At 42.1% G+C, this 14,770-nt stretch overlaps 1 protein-coding gene across 5 annotated transcripts in view; it reads right to left on the minus strand.

Moving 5' to 3' along the window:
- Nucleotides 1-11,396, minus strand: part of FAM135A (family with sequence similarity 135 member A) — an 84,016-nt gene extending 72,620 nt beyond the window's left edge. For 3 of the 5 annotated variants that reach the window (XR_003536601.1, XM_027697902.1, XM_027697873.1), the window contains exon 1: nt 11,028-11,396. The gene's annotated coding sequence lies outside the window, so the exon portion shown is untranslated. Of the gene's footprint in view, nt 1-9,065; nt 9,189-10,156; nt 10,292-11,027 lie in introns of those variants that run through there. The other 2 variants (XM_027697884.1, XM_027697893.1) reach the window with 2 other exon arrangements.
- Between the last annotated feature and the right edge of the window lie 3,374 nt (nt 11,397-14,770).

Below are 14,770 nucleotides of genomic sequence, written 5' to 3' on the forward strand. Positions count from 1 at the left end.
CAAACACTACCACACACTCATACTAAGAACGAAGGAGAGTGGACAATGTAAATCAGCAGTAAAGCTGAGCTACTTCAAAAACAGTGAAGAAAATAACTACATCTAACTACAGCAGAAATAATGTATCTAGAAATACATCTGCAAATGTAGAAATAAATCTGTAAATTAATTCCTTGTTTCACTTATCATCTTCCATGAATGAACTCACAACCTATCTTTTCCTAACAATCCACTCAAAGAGCAATATAGGGGAAAAAGCAAAATAAAGTGCTTACTCTAAATAATCAAATAAAAGTCTTTTGGAACTTTATATAAAAAGCATATAAGGATCTTACAGTAAATTTTAAAAAAACAAACAAATGATAAATTGCAGGCTGCAGTATTTTCACTTAAAAAAAACAAACTCCATAGCTTAATACATTCACCTTCTCATAATCTCAAAAATTTATAAAGGATGCACCAGGTAACAATTAATAAAGTAGGAGAGGGAAGCTTACTAAACTAATTTGATTCTGCCCAACTGAATATGTTCTTCATAAAACATTAAGGGGCTAAGTGTACATAAAATATATTTCATTTTCCTATTTATACAAAGGAAGAAAGCTCCCTCTCTTTAAATCCCATGTCCTAAGCAATGTCATTAAACGAAAAATAACTTTATATGAGTGAATGAATGTGGCATTAAAATGTCTGCAATGACTTAATGTCATTACTCTGCCATATTTTATGAATCAAAAGAGTCTCCAAAAGAAAGTTGTGATTTCTGTCCCACCCCAAGCAAACCTACTGTCAAAAAAATAAAGCTTTTATTTCAAGAGAAATGAAAAATAAATCAAACTGTATATGATCAGTAAATTATTTTTAATAGGTAATAATTCTGTACTATTGTCCTTTGTATATAAAACATCACCATTTACAGAGTTGAGTCATTGTTCTGATACCTGCTGTTAAGGTCATGCTTTGACAAGACAGTAAATACAGTTTAGATTTGACGGGTTGATTTTGTATTGGAAGGCTTTATGCCAAATAGTTACTGTATTTCCTCCCACAGTAGGCATTAAGTCAGCACAAATGATATATTGCATACTCTTATTAACTTAAGAAATGTGATAGCTTGGCTGCCTGATCAAAGTTACATTAGGGGATAATCTGATAGTAAATCTGATCCAGGATCAGTGGTCACAAAACCACTTCCTTGGTAGTTCCTACAGTAATAGCATCTGTGGTGATAGGCTGGATGGGTCAACACAGAAAGACAGTGACTGCCAGGATTTTCTTACAAATGTAAGTTCTTTCAGAAATACACAGGAGTACTCTATCAAAAGCTATTTTATTTTTCAACACCTAATCTTAATAACCCACTATAAAGTCAGCTGATTTGGGGTTGGCTACTACATCTTTAAAAATATAATCCTTGATTTCATTTTTTTTTCATGGAATCACAGTATCATCACAGTTAGAAAAGACCTTTAAGATCATCAAATCCAAACCCTTAACCTAACACTTTCATCTTTACCACTAAACCATGTCCTCAAGTGCCAATTCCACACATTTTTTTCAACAATTCCAGGGACTGTGATACCACCACTGCCCCAGGCAGCTTGTTCCAATGCCTGACCACATTTCAGTGAAGAAATTTTTCCTGTCTAAACATTACTTGGCACAATATGAGGCCATTTCCTCTCACTCTGTCACTTGTTACTACTTGGGAGAAGAAACCAACCCCCACCTGGCTACAAGCTCCTTTCAGGTAGTTGTAGAGAGTGACAGAGTCTCCCTTGAGTCTCCTATTCTCCAGGCTAAACAACCACAGCTCCTCAGCTGCTCCTCAGTAAGACTTGGTCTCCAGATCCTTCACCAACTTGTGCTTCTCTGGTCACACTCCAGCACCTCAATGTCTTTCTTGTAGCAAGGGCCCAAAACTGAACACGGTATTTATTTGAGATGTGGCTTCACCAGTGCTGAGTACAGGGGGATGATCACTGTCCTGGCCCCGCTGGGCACACTATTTCCGATTTCCTTGTAGCCTGGCTTCCAGTTTCCTACCACTTTAACAAAATAAAATGAGATAAGCATTACAGCACATAAATCTAAGTTAAAAGTTTGATTCTTTGATTTTTCAATGCAAAAAACACCCCAAACCTAAAAACTCTAGAAATATAAAACACTGTTTTCAGCTTCTTATATCTGTCCCGTCTTTATTCAATAGCCATCAGAGAAAAGTCACAGATTTTTATTTTGTTCTTTCTTTGTTCATGATTTTCTGACCATAAATCTTCTAAGACCCTCTCTGCAACTCTTCTGTTACACAAAACATGCATTGATTTTATAGTCAAATCCATATTATTCTAGTATAAAGTGCAATTTAGTTATGGTTTAATGATACAACTGTAAAGTTGAAGGACAATTAGGCAGACTACCACTGCAAGCAATGACCTAATGATGTCATAGAAAAGTATTTCAGAATGTGCATTAAAGCTTTTCAAAAACATATTGTAGCAAACAAACATCGACATGTCAATTTGGTCAAAGATTTCAAGCTCTCTTGATGCTTGCTTATCTTCATACTGACCAGGTGAGGAAGAGCCATATATCTCTCTGCAACTCTAGGTAGCATCTCCAGCAACTTACGTGCTGCTCACCTCCAAATCTAAGAGCATTAAGTCAAAACATATCTAAACTTTGAAGTTCACATGGCTATTACTACAGCAAGTCAAGCACAAGATTTAATGCTCTATCCTTGATGTCCCCCACTCTCTTTTCTACTACTGAAGCCTGGAGCAAAATAGATCTGACCCCCCCCCCAAACCAAATCAAACAAGTAACACACACTCCCCCCTCCAAGAAAAAACACAATAAAATTAAATCACTCTCTTATTTCCTTTAGTTGTTTTAGAAGAGAAGGGAATAAACACAGTACATACAGTGTTTTTTTTATTGACAAATACTCAGGAAACAAAGTTTCAGAAGAAACAAATGTCAAGCCAAGACAACACTGATCAAAGATAACTGTGATGGTAGCTTGAACAAACTGAGCAGAGCTCAGCATACAAGGAAGACTGGATGTCAGTAAGCACCACGAGAAAATAGCACATTACATATCACGAGCAGTAAAGTCTTTAAAGTTATTTCTCTCCGTTACCCTTGCAGACTTACTCGCACGTATGCCACAAACAGCCATCTTTGCAATTGTACTGGCAGTTGTGGGGGGCAAAAAGCCCACCAGCACCAAAAAAAACCTTTACAGTTATTTTGGGGGTTACTTTGTAAATTTTGGGAGGTTGTTGTTTTGGGTTTTTTTTAAATAATTTAAACAGCAACATTTCACTGATTTAAATACAGCTCCACAAACAACTGCACTGATCTATCTGAAAGAGTACACCTACATTAACATCTAACCCTGAAGAAGTGAGGAAGGGCAAAGCAAGAATTTAAGCCAACTTTGCCTGTGAAACTAAATGAAATCTTCCACAGCAGCAACAGCTTCAGAAGTTTCTACCCCAGGTGCTCATTCACGTCTTCATAGCAGCAGTATATCGCCCCCACAACACTGCCAACACAGCACTTGTGGGACAGCATTTTAAAATTAATTAGTTACCATTTTAGAATAATCTATTTTTGCAGGGCTTGATCAGATCACTTCCTTATCCGGTTTCAAAGCACAGCTCCACAAATAGCTGTGCCATTGCAGTGCAGGGAAGGGAAGCAAGTGGTAACATAGCACAGCGGTTCCCTGGCCAGTTGTACCCTCATCCTGCCTGTCTCCATAAGCCACAGCCTTGGCACAGCAAAGCAAGAGTGGCAAGGTGAGAGAAACTGCCCCTTCTCACAGCCATTCCCGAGTCAGTAGTTTTATCCTCCATTCTTTCCTTTTATTCACCTCAAAAGTTGAAAAGTAATCCCCTCCCGCCCCACTTCCTCCATGGAAGGACACAACCCTAGAGCCCAAGCAACAGCCCAGTCTAACCTCTACCCTGTTCCATAGGGCATGTCCTGCTCCCTACTCACAGGCCTGGCTTCCCAAGGAGGAAACCTCTCACCTGGGAACCCTGCCTGGCAATCCAGACCATTTCTTTTATGAAGGAGGCACAGAAGGATGGAAAGCAGAGCAACTTTCAGCAGCTTTGGATCAACAGGCCCAGAAACACTCTCTGCCCGCAGTTACCAACAGACAGCTGGCATCGGGAGACACGAACAATTTTTGCTGAAGAAGGGCTCTTCCACTCCCTGTCACGGAGGAGAGAGAGAGACAGGGCCACCTTAGTCACCACAGCCTGCTCTACCTGAGCTCCACAGGCTTTAACCCTCCCTCATGGCACTGGCATTGCTCCCTTCTCACTACAGTGCCAGAATACCTTGCTTAAAGAGTCCCTATTAATAGACAAATATACCAGCCTTACCAAATCCAAATTCAAGTTTTGCCTTTGTTTATTTTGCAGCTTGAAGGCTTCATGCCCCTCTCACCTTCTGCTCCCTGTGTGGCATTTCACTAACAGAACAACGCTGATGTGTGAGAAGCTGCTAAAAACATTGACACAAACCTAAAATGGCACAGCTCTGTTTCCAAAATAACATACTGGAAACAAAACAAATCTAATGATCTCCTTCAGTAACTTCAATGGGTAGATTTGAAGGGTTACATCAAAACAAATCAGCAAACTGATTTCTGAATTAGCCTGAACTATCACCAATGCTATTCAAACAATTTTTTACAATGTTTTACATGGAAGAGTTTTCGTTCACTCCTTTTCTCCTACCATTTACTTGTCATGTTTAGTCAGAATTCTTGTACTAACATTTTGTAACCATTGAATCCCTTATATGCTGCTTTCATATTTGCTACAAGTAGAATAAGCAAAACCACATATTAAATACAGTTAACACATCCAGGGGAAAAAGGCCCACCAACCAGGAACCAAAGTCATCAGAGGCTTTCCCCACCCTGCCAACAGCATGGCTGATTGGTTTTCAAGCAGCTCATTGTTCCTTCCTGTCCTACCTGAGAAAGACATACCGACTCGCCATGAAATTCGTCTTTTTAGCTAAACACCAACAGCTTTTACATGTTTGAATCAAAAGGCAGGTAAAACATGTGTTAGAGCTTCTAGTCACCAACCCAAATTCAGCCCAAACATCTGTAGCATTAGCTGGCATTCAATCCAATTTCAGAGACATACAATACACTTTCCACAGAAGAGGCTGTCTCTTAAGAATATGCAAAGCAAGATTAACAGCAGGTAAAACCCTATGGCTCAAAGCTTCTGCCTCAGCAACAGCTTTCGTTAGAAAGGGCTTTCATTACAAAAAGAAGTCCAGCACGATAGAATGGCTGCAAACTTGGAGATCTAAGTCTTGCCTTACACATTTAGGTCTAGTATTGACCTCACTATTACAAGGTTTTTTCCTCTAAGCTATTTTACATGTAAAGCAGTGAAACATATGTTTTCTACTATGCCTCACTGTCTCAGTACTTCAAATATCCTCAGTACCTTCACACAATTTGGTCTGATTATTTCATCGAGGTGAGGGACTGAAGGTCAGAGGTGCATGAAATCATAGGCCCCTAGAATTAACTGATAGTTGGTATAACATCATGAGTTTACCCCCAAAATTCAGAAAATCTTTTAAAAACATATATGTGCATTTACAGAAAGCTAGATGGGCCACATATAAATAGGCAGGCAAGCAATTTTAATTTAGTTTAAAAGCACTAGATACGCAAATACTACTACCTCTACTACTAAAACCCAGCAGCATTAATTACATGGATTTTTACATGGAAATACACAATCATTATGCAGAAAAATCAGCAAGTGATAACTGAACTGACAGCCTAGGAAGAAAGTACAGTTTCTTCTGCAGAAGCGCAAATACTACTACATTTCTGTTGTAAATTTCAATAGAAAGAAGACAAAAGATATACTGCAAGCCATTCTGATATGAAAATTTAAAGGGAAACCTCATTTATTTAGAAAATCATCTAAAGCATAAAGAGAATTTAGTTTATTTTATAGCTAGAAAGCACTACAAGCTTATCTCTCTTGACATCCTTTATGCAACAGGTAATGAGTGATTTATGGCATGATCAGTAACAGGGATTAATTCATGAGGTCACAGCACGTGAACAAGGTTGTGATTATAGTGGGCAGACTTGTATCTGGAAAACAAACAAGCTTATTATTTCAAATATCAGAAGTCAAGTGTAAGGCTTCCTGCACAACTAACTGACGAATGCCATAGATTTCTTCTTAATTCTAAGAATCTGAGGGTGTGGTGTGCACAGGTATGTGAATTATTTTATAAATGAGATACAAAAAACCATATTCATACATACATATTTATAAATATTTATAATTACATAATATTAGAGGTAACAAATTTTTAACTTTTCATTTGAAAATTAAAAATAGCAAAATATGAATGTATTGGTTTTTTCTGAGACAAGACATGCAATTCAGAAATGTGGACATGTTTTATTTATTTTTAGTAAGAAATACTGGTGAGATTTTGTATCTTGTTTCCAACAAAACTGCTCGCACAATATAAAGCTCAAGATTTTTTGCAATGATAATGTTCCCAATTCCAAAATATCTACAGAAAATCCACTCAGAAAAAAAATAGTACTGAAACCATTTAGCAAAAAATAGAATTGATGTCATTTCCATTTGCTTTAGCGTTTTCAACTTTTGTTCTTCTTGTAAGTTGAGCTCTGCAAGGTTGGATTCTGTTCCTTATTTCTCTGCCTCTTCTTTCCAAGAATAGTGCTGTCCTGCTTGAAGTAAACACAATTTGCTCACCTGACTTCTTCCTGACCCCAAACCATGGCAAACTTATTTCCTCCCTTTCAGATTTTTTTTCTTGTATACTCTTTGTTGTATATTCTTGTTACTACAAAGGTTCCATGAATTGTTCTTCAAGGAAGACAATTTGTACAACAGGCTTCTACAAATATCAGCAACACTACATTACCAACATACCAACCACCTTTGCTAGAAATGAATGCATAAATATTTTTAACCGCTATGTTCATACTTCTGCAGTGACTGAATTGTCTATACACAATACTTAATGAGATGTATCCCATGAATGAATTTGTTCAAAAGGTGCTTAGTAAAATCCTGGAGAAGGTCAAAATCAGCAGATGCATAATGAACATAAAATCACGTGTCTTGCCACAGAGAAAACACATGGTGCATTAACGTCGACAGAACGTAAGGACACTTTGTTTTGCCTAGCTGTGGCAGAAAAATATAGAAGTAGCATTTAATCAGAAGTGTAGTCTGATTGGAGCAAGCTCACAAGGACCATAAAAGTGGCTATTGAGTGGATTTAACCAGTTAAACCCAGTCTCTCATTCCTAATTTAAAGCAGCAGCGACTTATAGAGTCACAGGATAGAATCATCAAGGTGGGAAGAGAACTTTAAGATCACTAAGTTCAAACATCAAGCCAGCACTACCACTGTAACCACTAAACCATATAACTAGAATATAGGAACTTAAAAGTTCCTATAGGATCCTATATACTACATATAAAGTAATTGAAGGCTGCTACACAGTTTTCAGTAACCAAAAAAATCGCATTTTTCAAACATCTTCATTAGGAGGGAAAACAAAGGCAAGATTAAATAATTCATGATTCAAGAAACTCTAAGTTATGTTCATAGTTAACCAAAGCATTTATGTGCTGTTACTTGACCCAGGAATGCTTATTTTGGCTACAAGCTCTCTGAACCAATGGCCTGTCAGAAGTACCTGATATACAACAGCAGGCTGGCAAAACAATATCCATCAGGAACAACTGCTGGTCAACACACAGGTGCTACTCATCTCTCCTGTTATGAAAGCAATTAAAGCTCTAGTGAGACTACATTTTTCATACAGAGGAAAAGGGGGCACACAAAGCATAGGATGAAACATTTAGCAAGCAAGCATGAGAAGTACTGGTCTTTATCAATAACAACTTCAAACACTGAAACAAGGTCAACAGTAACAAAAATTCACAACTGTTGATTATAATTCTCACACTGAGATCCATCTTTGGTACAAGTTGAACTTTCACAGATGTTCAGGACAGCACCCAGGCCAGGAAAGAGACACCAGTACTCTTAGCATCACATTAATAAATATTTAGGTATCTGCCTCCTAGGTTGGTATAGACAGCTAGGTTCTCTTCAATGAAAAAAAATGCACAAGAGTCAGAGTTCAGACAGGCCTCCCATATCTTCACCTACAGAAGTTCAAAACCTTGCCACTCACAACATTCTGCCTCACCCCTCTGCCAAGACTTACTTTCCTATGCACCTTCCCAACTAGACAGATGGCTGTGGCATTCATATTTCAATCTAATCACTTCCAGCAAGAGAAGCTCGCACCAAACCACCAGACTGTAAGCCGGTGAGCATGAGATACTGATAGAAACATCCTGTCAGAGAGTGTTTGTTATGTCTGAAAACCACAACAACCAAGTCCACCAGAACATGTCAGAGTCTTTCTCAACAGAGAACTGACTAGCAAGTTCAACAGGGAATGCTAGAGAGAGCAATGGATCTCAGTTTTCATCTCTCCCTGCTTGGGAACTGTATTCACTAATTCTTCTATGTAAGAAAAAAATGCCAGAGACAATCCTGGAACTGAGCTCTGAAACCCAGGTACTTCCAAGGGAAATGTTAAAACCACAAAACTGCAATGTCAGGTAATACTGTCATATCCATCATCAGGGCTTCAGAAGAGATGCAAGGGGTCTTCTGAAATTTGAACTGAGCCCAACATGTTATTTTTGCAGTTTTGCTGAACTCAAAACAGAAGTAAATTCTATTGCAATGGAATTAAATTGAATCAACAAATGTGCTGGGTTGTCTGGCACATTTTCAAAACCACAGTTTTGAAGACAGATTTCGGCTGCTGTGTGCAGCCGATTACTATATTACTGATTCAGGCCAAACCTTATCCAGGCCAGTAGTACTAACCATAATCTGAAGTGAAGATAACAAATCAATTTTATTAATACACTGTTAATTTAAGAACAAAAATAGTATTTTCACATATTATACCAGTCAACCCTTACCAGCTTTGTAGGATTGTATTTCACATAAGGGACACTGAAACCCCTCCAAATAATGAGCTTGAATTCATACTCTCTGACTTTTATCGGTTATTGAAGGAAAGCTGAAGAATGGACTTATGCTACCTACAGGAGGAAAAATGAGAGGTGGGAAAAGGGAAGCGAGTTGGTCCATCCAAGGAAAATGCAGACTAAGATTTATAGCTGTGCTCTGACATACCAAATGCAGGTATTCAGACTGTGGCTACTGGCACAGTCATATGGAAGAAACAGAGCAAGATGACAATTCTCTGCTTCATTCATTTAAAGTAATTGCAAAGATACAGCCAGAGCCTGGACTATTGTTCACTTCCTACAAAACAGTTTTTTCAGTTCTAATGGGCAATGAATTGTTGAATGAAATAATAAAAACTATGCTGAAATACCTAATTTGCTCCTCCACAAATCCAAAATTTTTTCATTGTAAAAAAGCTGTAATGTTCCAGCAAAGCAGAGCTTTACTGAACGACGTTCGGGCTGTGCCATTTATCCCTTAGCAAGGGCCCAGCAGTTTTATCTTCACAATCAAAATGCTAAGTAGGAACTACTTAATGGATGAAAATGTAATACATTCCCTTCCAGAGTAATAGATGCAGTAGCATTCGCTACTTGTTATTGGTCCAGCAAACTAAAAGTGGTGCATGTGGATTTTAGCTCAGGCTTTGCCTACGTATAAGACAACATTAAGCTAACAGAATTAATCACTTAAAAAACAAAGCAAACCCCAGTAACACAAAATAGACATTTATGCCCACTTACTTGATAAATGAAAGATCTCAAACAGTAGCTTGTTACCTTTCAGTCAGCAAAATCCACTGCAAGCAGGAGAAAGGGGAAGTGGGCTTAAACACTTCAGCACAAATACCTCTTCAGTTATAACATCAACGTGACTGTAAATCCCCCAATTACAATTAAGATCTGTTATGCTATGCAGCTGCTCTTCCAAGTGGTATGTTTAACACATAATCATCAAATAAAGCTTTCAAATAAATTATGCTGGAAATTTTGCTTAAAATAATACAAGAAGGAAAGATTATTTCCACCAGAGCGCTTACCGATCACGCAAATCCTGCTGTTAGCACTCTGGTCGTTAACTAAGCCCTGAAGAGATCCCACGGGCGGTAACAGGGGTTACGAGCATCTGCTGAAGGCAGGGCCCGGCCGGACCGCAGCGCCCTGCCCGCACCCTGCCCCGCACTGCCCGTGTTCCGCAGGGCACGGGTTGTGCCCGCTCGGACCGGGCGGCGAGAGCCGCCAGTGCCGCCCTTGGCGCACCAGGAAATAGTTATTCCTAACAGTTACTCCTAACGCTCGGCCAGCAACTTTCCACACCGCACGCAAAAAGCGATATTAAAAAAACAAACAATCAAACAAATATACATATATATACAAATATACCCACCCACCGCGTTTCAAACCCTGTGAGAATCCGGTATTTCTCAGGAAGGGAAGGAGGTGAAAGGCAGCACCGCCTCCGGCTGTCCCAGTACCGCGCCCGGCACTCGGGCACTTCGCGGCGGGGACGAGCTGGACATTTTTTCTGACCTATTTTCGGCGTCGCCTCGGAGCGATAAACAGTCAAAAGCGGCGGCGAAACGCTGCCCGGGCAGGAACTTCCCCAGCCACGAGCCGCTCCCGGGGGCAACAAGAAGCCCCCGGCAAGGGCTCGGGGGGACCGTCCTCTGCCCCGCGGTGGAGGGGAGCGAGCCCGCCGTGCCGAACACCACTCGGCCGGGCTGCGGGGAGGCTCCCGAGGTTTTCCTGCCGGAGTGCGGGGAGGGGGGGTCAGCCCGACACAAACAAGTCCCCGGCCCGCCATGCCGGCAGGCATGCCGCCTGTTCCAGTCCTGCGGTAGGAGTCGGGACACGGTCCCGCCGCTCTGCCCCACCGCCCCCGCGCCCCCCTCGCCTCTCCCCCGCACCGACCTGGGACACAAAGGAGCGGCCGCCGATCGCCCGCCCTCCCCGCGGAGTCCAGGCCGCGGCAGCACCGGGATGGCGTAACGCAGGCATCCGACGCCAGCGCCTGCTGCTCCCGCGGCGGCCCGAGCCGCCCGCGCCCGCGCTGCGCTGGGCGGGGAGGGGAGAGAAGGAGGGGGGGGGGGGCGCTGGGAGCCGGGCGCCGCTTCCTGCGCTCCGGCGCCGAGGGGCGGCGGTGGTGGAGCCGCCGCCGGGGGCCCGCGCTCGCGGCTAAGCAGAGGCCGGCGGCAGCGGCCGCATCCTCGGCTCCCGCGCCAGGCTTTCCGCGCCGCCTCCCTCCGGCTCCGAGAAGTCGCCCGTGCGGCTCCTGCGGCGGCCGCTCCTAGCAGCCGGAGCCCCGGCCCGTGCTCGTGCTCCCCCTGCCGCCCCGCCGGGCTCCTCCCGTGGCTCCGCGGGGCCGGGCTGGGTCGGCCCCGAAAGGCCGGGAGACCCCCGGGGGCGGGAGGAACTGACCCACCCGGGCTTGCCCCTGGGTGCCTTCCACCGGCGGCCGCTCCCCGAGAGTCCCTTTCGTGGCGCACGCTGGAAGGCGGGGGAGGCCTCCCTTCCTGCGGCGGCCGCCAGCGCTGCCTGCCCGGCACCCGCGTCCCGGCCTGGGCGCGGAGCCGCGGGGCCGTGCAGGGAGCAGCCCGCGGGGGAAAGGCTCCTCAGCGTGGTGGGGCAGCGGAGGGACAGGCTGAGCCGTGGGGCACCCGCCAGGGTGCAGGACTGGAGATAATGAGCCCTCATGGGGAGAAGTTCTCATTCCTGGAGTAAGACCTGTTAGCGGTACGTGGTACCAAAATTGAAGTAAATTGGCTGTAAGCGGTACTAATAAAACTGATGGTCTTTAACACTGAGGAGAAGAGGTGCTGGGAACTACAGTCTCATTAACAACTGTGACATGTAGCTTGAAAATTCGTTCGTTCACAGAACTAACAAGCAAAATGATCCTGTGTCTGAAGAAAAATCCTATTCTTCCTCTTCTATCTGCTTACCTTCATCGAAAAAAAATAAATCTTGAATGTGAAGAAAACTTGTGTAAAGATAGTTTTTCAGACTCCCAGTGTGGGCTTCCCATCTCAAAGCCAAACCTAACTCTATAGCTGTTTTGCAGAGAGGAATTACAAAGCAGAGGATTTGCTTTTAGTTTAGGGGGTCTTTCAGGCCAGTCAGTGCAGAAATTTTATCTGGTAGTCTTTGAATAGAATTCTTTCAATAATTTTGTCACCAATTGATTTAGCATCCAGACATGCAGGCAGAAAATTGAGTGTGAAAGTAGTGAGCCCGATTGATGCTGGGTTGGGAAAAACAACAGAGGGATGAGAAGCTGATGGCCATGGAGTACCAAAACCAGCTTTGTGAGACATCCTTGTGAATTCTCAGCATCTGTTTGTTTCTGTAAAATCTGTTTGTACTGATCACTGCTGGCAGAAACTTACTGCAGGCTGAACTCACAGTTATTTGGAAATTTAATTTTCGTGACAGACATGTCAGTTCATGGGAGATTAATGATTTAAATGAAACTTGCATCTGATTTATCAGATATAAGTGTCTCAAGGCTTTTTAAAAAGGCAGTTTTGAAAGCATCAGTGGCTGCTATTTTGCTTTTCTACCCTTGGTTATTTTGGGATAGGCTTGAGTAACTGCTTCATGGTCCTGCAGAGTCAGATCTGACAACAAAAAAACCACTGGAGCAGTTTGTGTGTGGCTGACAAAAGGACCCACCAGGCTTAAACACAATACACCTCAAACCTATGTCAGAAATACAGCAGCTTTGTACTAAAAGATGCTCAGCACCAGTGACTGTGGATCTCGTTAGAGACAGATTTTGTTGATGTTCAGGTTGCTGAATAGTCCAGAAGCCAGCCTGACAGTTTGGATGGGCTTTATATATTTGTACAGATAAATAATTGTTTGTCTCGTAATTTTTGTTACTTTATCTCTCTTTAACCTTGACTGGACTTCTGCTAGTAGGAGAATTTGTCTTGAAGGCTTCTTTCCTGTTAAATGGAGGAAGCCTTTCTTGGCAACAGTCTTGTCCCCTGATATGAGCAGAAAACTGGCAGCTTGTTCCCATAAATGGCAGAGCTCCCATTAGAGAAATTGAATTTCCTCCTTCACCAAAATCCACTTGTGAAGATGTATCATCAATCAGCCCAGCTGCCAACCATGCCCTTCTTTTGCATGTGGCAGTGAGTACAGGGGTGGGGTCCACTGACACTTACTGCACACCACACATGGCTTTCTGGTGCCTCCCTGTTTGTTCATGTAAAGAGGGATGGTGTGACAGCCCTTCTGAATGAAGGAACCTTGGGGAACAGCAGCTTCTTCAGTCTCTGTGCAAAGCTGCCCTTGTTTCCAGATTTTTAAAGTTTGGGTGCTGTACACAAAACAACTGCCACAAAAAGGGTACCCCGTTTAAGACTGGATGCTCTGATAAGCATTACTTATTAGAGATACCTGTCATGAAATTATGGATTATCCTCACTAATAACTAACGTATGGATGCCTGGAAGTAATTAATTGCTTAGATATGATGTAAGAGACCATAGAAACCCACTTCTGCGATTCAAGTTCTGCTGAAGCTCTTTTCCATGTGAAATGAAATTAAATCCTTAGCTCGTGTTGCTGAACTGAGCATTTTTACTAGTCCAGGATTTTGTTAAAAAATATAGATATGTCTGCATGACTCAATACAGCACTAATACTGGCCCTCTAGCTAGCACCAAACTCATACAGACAGGAAACAAAAGCCGTGTAGCCACCAGTACCTGAACTGAGAAGCGGGACTGGGAACCCAGATGTAAAGCCCCGTGAAAGCAACAGTACTGCTTCCAGTTTCAGAGCAGCCCTAACCAGTGGCAAACTGGGGCTCTTTCTGCACTGCTCCTGTGTGTAGTATAGCAAGCACAGTGTGGGAGAAGAATAATGTGTTAAAAGGCCAGTGAAGTAGAGTGGAGCCATATAAGTCTTGGAAAATTGGGTGAAGAATACACAACGGATATTCTGACAAGGAAGCTTGGTAAGAGTACGCACAAGTGGTTGGTCTATCAGGAGGCCATTCAAGAAGAGTTTGGTGTAAATAAACACTTTTTCTGCAAAATCTGTAAAGGTGGACAAAAAGAAAGGTTGACGCCCAGAAAAATTACAAGAGAAGGAAAAATTAGACATAGAATAGGATGATAAAGATTGCCAGGTTTGGAGTGAACATTATATCACAGGGATGGTTCATGAATTACTGTGTCCAGGGTTTAAAATTGAGTTTAAAGTATAAGTGGAGGAATGATTTCGGTCAGAAAAGCAGCTGTCGATTGTGCTTGTTTGCTGTCAAAATATGGAAAAATGCTGAATGAATGTTCAACTGATTGCTCAATGAAAATAAAATTCTAGACAACTGCCAGATTTGGCTCTGTGCCCCAATGAATATCCAGATATAGGATACACAGCACTAAGCATGTTCATTTTTGGATAACGATTTGTGTGAAACATCCTCTGCAATGGCTTTAATCATAAGAAAACATAGAAACTAATTACATTTTGAGAACATTTTGATAACTGTGTGTTGAAAACAGTGAATAAAAAGATGCCTCTGTGTACAGCAAGGGATTGCAAAGTTCTCATTAGAATATATAATTACAAAATCATAATTAAACTAGTATGCTACTAAAGTAGAAAGTGTTACAATTGCAATGTTATTTTTTACTTTA

Source organism: Neopelma chrysocephalum, unplaced genomic scaffold, assembly GCF_003984885.1.
Source record: "Neopelma chrysocephalum unplaced genomic scaffold, ASM398488v2 Primary Assembly neopelma1_23b, whole genome shotgun sequence".
Taxonomy (NCBI): domain Eukaryota; kingdom Metazoa; phylum Chordata; class Aves; order Passeriformes; family Pipridae; genus Neopelma; species Neopelma chrysocephalum.